Source organism: Littorina saxatilis, unplaced genomic scaffold (genome assembly GCF_037325665.1).
Source record: "Littorina saxatilis isolate snail1 unplaced genomic scaffold, US_GU_Lsax_2.0 scaffold_377, whole genome shotgun sequence".
NCBI lineage: Eukaryota > Metazoa > Mollusca > Gastropoda > Littorinimorpha > Littorinidae > Littorina > Littorina saxatilis.
In genome coordinates, this window is record NW_027128271.1 from 77,676 (window position 1) to 83,459 (window position 5,784).

The 5,784-nt window shown below is 42.8% G+C and overlaps 1 long non-coding RNA gene across 1 annotated transcript; it reads right to left on the bottom strand.

Moving 5' to 3' along the window:
* Positions 1-1,697: 1,697 nt before the first annotated feature.
* Positions 1,698-1,987, bottom strand: LOC138956644 (uncharacterized). The gene is made up of 2 exons (XR_011452741.1): positions 1,858-1,987; positions 1,698-1,749 (listed from the first exon to the last, which is right to left on the bottom strand). It is a non-coding gene; the product is annotated as an uncharacterized lncRNA (long non-coding RNA).
* Positions 1,988-5,784: the final 3,797 nt, after the last annotated feature.

Below are 5,784 nucleotides of genomic sequence, written 5' to 3' on the forward strand. Positions count from 1 at the left end.
ATTGGCTTAACAGAAAGGAAGAAGGCTACTCTACCTTTATGGAAGTGATGCAATAATACTGGTATTGGTGACAGAAATATGTTTTCCACCAAGAAGCCGATCGATCAACCAAGGAACCAAAAGACAGAGCGAGCGATAGACGTTGCAACAGGTAGGAATGGTATTGTTTTTGGTCTGAATGAGCGTCATACAGTGGCATGTCACAGTGTAGAAGGGAAAGTAGTAAAAGTAGTTATAAATAGAAATCGGAATGAAATCAAAGTGTACGATGCAAATAACTTTATTTAAAATTATCACTGAGTCACAAGATAATAAAGCAAGAAAGAATACAGTGTTAGTGAAACTGTTGTAAATGGCAAAATGCTGTTGCCATGAATACACATTTGAATGCTAGTAATGTAGCACCAATATATGACCCATTGTCACACTTAAACGAAGCTCTGGCTGACTTTGTTGAGGATGTGGCCAGGTTTCCTGGGAGGGCAGTAGTCAATGTAAAAGACTATTTCTTTGAAAAAAACATATACCATCTAAAGAATGGAACGGTAGAGTTGATCCGACAACATTTGTGTTGGCCATTGTACCAATCATGAAGTACACGATTTTTTGCAGTCACAGTCTTTTCCCCAGTAAATTTTCGAGTCAGGCGCATACGCACGGCGCAACGCCTGCCGACATTAATTAACGCATACGCACGGCGCAACGCCTGCCCACTTACACGCACAAAGACAATCTTATAGGGCACTATATCAAAACACGTTGCTGTATATGGGTACGAGTGACGACCCCAAATCCATTCTCCCATTGTTGACAAGATAACACGCGATAAATACTTTGTGTGTCAACTGATTCCGTTCATACACCGGATGTTTCCGTTCATCCGCATGGTTCACATTGGTCCAATATCACACGCATTTGTACTTTTTGCTATTTGAATTTCGTACGAACGGAAACATGCACTTTTGTACGAACAGAAACATGGTGTATGAACGGAATCTGCATGTTTTCAAAAGACAAGATTAACCACCAAGATTAACTTCATGACATTCTTGTCCGGTGTAAACCGCTACTGTCATGATGTGCTTGATGACTGACAAGAGAAAGTAAATGATTAACTTCGTGACATTTTTGTCCTGTGTAAACCGCTACTGTCATGATGTGCTTGATGACTGACACGGAAAGTAAATGATTAACGTCATGACAACTTCAGAATAAAAGGACTACCTCTTGTCACAGATTGTTTTGAATCACTTTTCATTGAAAAACAAATCGGCCCCGCGGATGGAGGTTCAAAACCAACAAGCAATCCACGCAGCTTTCTGTTTTTTTTTTTTTGGGGGGGGGGGGGAGGGGGGAGGGGTTCTGAGGCGATTTGGCCAAAGGACATAACTGATGGAGGATTATGGCCGTCTTAAAAAAGAATCCAATTTGATTAAAACCGTTCTTTACTGCTGTTTCAGATGGAAAGATTTTCCAAACTTCCCTGACTCACCATCAACCAGCATTTGAATTTGCCGCCTAATGTGAACAACTACCGTAAACTACCTTGTATCGAGTAAACGCCCACCCCCTACTTTTGGTCAAATTCTGCGCACAGGGTATAGTACCTAGTAAACGCCCCCCCGCCCCCCACCCCTATTTTCGATCATTAGAGTAAAGGCAAATGAAAAAGATGATTCAGTTTGCTGTTGTTTAAAAAAAAAATGTCCCCCTTCCTTGGGGATGACGAGACTGGAGACTCATCTGAACCTGACGAGGCTGGAGACTCATGTGAACCTGACGAGGCTGGAGACTCATCTGAACCTGACGAGGTTGGAGACTCATCCGAACCTGACGAGGCTGGAGACTCATGTGAACCTGACGAGGCTGGAGAGGTCGACTTGGAGGAGTTTGAACACAACGAATGAACAGACTGGTGTTTGCTGACCCTCTATCCATTTGAAGGCAAGACGTTGTCACTCATATTCATTGTCCCCCTCATTGGGTGACAAACTGACAACAAATAATCTTTCAGTTTTTGAAACAAACGTGACTTTTCTTGTCACACTTGATTGTGATAGCTGATATCGATTTGTCGATCCACCACATGTCTGGATTAATCTTTTCCAGTTAGCATTATGTTTTGAAGTAATAAACTTGTTAACAGACACAGAGCAACAAGATTTCCTTCATGGTTTGCTTGCAGATTTGTGCAGATGTCTGTGAATGTGTGTGTGTGTGCGTGTGTGTGTGTGTGTGTGTGTGTGTGTGTGTGTGTGTGTGTGTGTGTGTGTGTGTGTGTGTGTGTGTGTGCGTTTTGTACAACCGTACGTGCCTGTGCTCAAGATTTGTTTGTTTTCATTGTAAACTATACAGCTTAGTACAACGTGTGAAGCGAGAGTTGAATGCTGTGTTGTGTTCATTGTAAACTATACAGCTTAGTACAACGTGTGAAGCGAGAGTTGAATGCTGTGTTGTGTTCATTGTAAACTATACAGCTTAGTACAACGTGTGAAGCGAGAGTTGAATGCTGTGTTGTGTTCATTGTAAACTATACAGCTTAGTACAACGTGTGAAGCGAGAGTTGAATGCTGTGTTGTGTTCATTGTAAACTATACAGCTTAGTACAACGTGTGAAGCGAGAGTTGAATGCTGTGTTGTGTTCATTGTAAACTATACAGCTTAGTACAACGTGTGAAGCGAGAGTTGAATGCTGTGTTGTGTTCATTGTAAACTATACAGCTCAGTACAACGTGTGAAGCGAGAGTTGAATGCTGTGTTGTGTTCATTGTAAACTATACAGCTTAGTACAACGTGTGAAGCGAGAGTTGAATGCTGTGTTGTGTTCATTGTAAACTATACAGCTTAGTACAACGTGTGAAGCGAGATTTGAATGCTGTGGTGTTTTTATTGTAATCTATACAGCTTAGTACAACGTGTGAAGCGTGAGTTGAATGCTGTGTTGTGTTCATTGTAAACTATACAGCTTAGTACAACGTGTGAAGCGAGAGTTGAATGCTGTGTTGTGTTCATTGTAAACTATACAGCTTAGTACAACGTGTGAAGCGAGAGTTGAATGCTGTGTTGTGTTCATTGTAAACTATACAGCTTAGTACAACGTGTGAAGCGAGAGTTGAATGCTGTGTTGTGTTCATTGTAAACTATACAGCTTAGTACAACGTGTGAAGCGAGAGTTGAATGCTGTGTTGTGTTCATTGTAAACTATACAGCTTAGTACAACGTGTGAAGCGAGAGTTGAATGCTGTGTTGTGTTCATTGTAAACTATACAGCTCAGTACAACGTGTGAAGCGAGAGTTGAATGCTGTGTTGTGTTCATTGTAAACTATACAGCTTAGTACAACGTGTGAAGCGAGAGTTGAATGCTGTGTTGCATGTCAAGCTTCAGAGATATAGAATGGCTGACCCATTTCATTTCTTTTAACGTCAACATCGTTTTGGACACTTCTAGGAAGGAACTCACTTTATGCAGACAAGTATTTTGTACCTGAGGCTGAAAGCACACCCTTTGCTTGTCGAACAATGAACAGTCTTGGTGTTGCATTGCGTTTTGTATTTTGTACCTGAGGCTGAAAACACAGCCTTTGCTTGTCGAACAATGAACAGTCGTGGTGTTGCATTGCGTTGTGTAACTACACAAACATGAGACTCAAAGTCCGCCCTGTTCAGATTATTCGTTTCCTGCTGGAGGTTGAGGTTAAGTCTACCCCTGGACCCCAGCTGACTCAGAGAGTGAGTGTCATTCACACTGAATATACAGATTGGGATTACGATGTGTGCACGCCACTCATATGGCTGGACTTTATCTCTAGCTGTTCACGTCAGCTGACTCAGAGAGTGGGCGTCATTCACACTGAATATACAGATTAAGATTACGATGTGTGCACGCCAGTCATATGACTGGACTTTATCTCTAGCTGTTCACGTCAGCTGACTCAGAGAGTGGGCGTCATTCGCAGTAATATGAACACACATCGACAAACCTTCTCTGTTCATTTTTAGGAAAAAGCTGTGAAAATATTCTATCATGAATATTTTGGAGCTATAAGACAATACAAACTGTTTTGGAACACCGACAGTGCGGACTTCTGGAAGATGTTGTTTGTTTGGACTGGGTGGCCGCCGGAGTGGTAACGCACTTGCGCTCGGAAGCGAGTTCGACCCTGGGTCAGGGCGTTAGCAATTTTCTCCCCCCTTTCCTAACCTAGGTGGTGGGTTCAAGTGCTAGTCTTTCGGATGAGACGAAAAACCGAGGTCCCTTCGTGTACACTACATTGGGGTGTGCACGTTAAAGATCCCACGATTGACAAAAGGGTCTTTCCTGGCAAAATTGTATAGGCATAGATAACAAATGTCTACCAAAATACCCGTGTGACTTGGAATAATAGGCCGTGAAAAGTAGGATATGCGCCGAAATGGCTGCGATCTGCTGGTCGATGTGAATGCGTGATGTATTGTGTAAAAAAATTCCATCTCACACGGCATAAATAAATCCCTGCGCCTTGAATATGTGCGCGATATAAATTGCATAAAATAATAATAAAATAAATAAAATAAAAAAATCCCTGCGCTTAGAACTGTACCCACGGAATACGCGATATAAGCCTCATATTGATTGATTGATGGATAAACTATGCTTATATTGCGGTGTTCACACGGTGTGCTTGCTGTCTGTGGCTCGTAGTACTCATTCTTTACAGTCACGTTGGGGTGGTGACAAGTTTTTATTCGGTAGCACAAAAGAACAAACAAACACATTTCTCAGGTCAGTGGAATGGTTTCAAGGCTATAGTAGGTGTTCATGTTCTCTCACCATTACTGTGTATGAACCAAACATAGCTGTGTTAACTATATGCGCGGTATGTCGGTGTGTTTTGAATAAAGAAAAGCCATGTTTGCTGCTGTACACATTGACTCAGATCGTCAGTGTATCGGTCCCCCCCTCCCCCTCCTACACACACACAACCTCCTCCAAACATCTCTCTCTCTCTCTGTCTGTCTGTCTGTCTGTCTGTCTGTCTCTCTCTCTCTCTCTCTCTCTCTCTCTCTCTTTCTGTCTGTCTGTCTCTCTCTCTCTCTCTCTCTCTCTCTCTCTCTCTCTCTCTCTCTCTCTCTCTCTCTCTCTCTCTCTCTCTTAACAAATAATACACAATGACACATACAACCAAAATCTCACTGACAGCGCGTTATGACACGAACCTGTCCCGTCCCAGAGTTCATAGCGAGTCTCTATGAGCGCGTCGTCAATATCACGTGACTGACTGGAGGGGCGTGGCCAGAGTGTGCTGGCTGTGTGTCACTGTGTCAATCTATCACTGCGTGTTGTTTGAATGTCAGGTAAAAGTCTGGGTTTCTCAGGGCGGCGTCACTGTTGACTTGTGCACACATACAGTTCTGAACATGCCTTACTGACGGTCTTTACTTGAGCCCAAAGTCGACACAGTCCTTTTGCCAACAAATCAGTTCCGAAGATCCGTGAAGCATAATTCGCCAAATTTACTCGAGGCTTCAGGTTACTTACTTCTACACTGATGACCAACACTGACATTGTTTTTGACTCTGTGTTCTTCTGCATGATATAACTTGGTGTTCTTCTGCATGATATAACTTGGTGTTCTTCTGCTTACTCGAGTATCTGTGGCATTACCAAACCAGTCCCTCCCCGGCACATTCAGAAGCCAGAGTAATACAATATTCTGCGTGTCCCTGCATAACTGTGAACACCAACCAGCCAACAAACCAACCAACCAGCCAACAAACCAACCAACCAGCCAACCAACCAACCA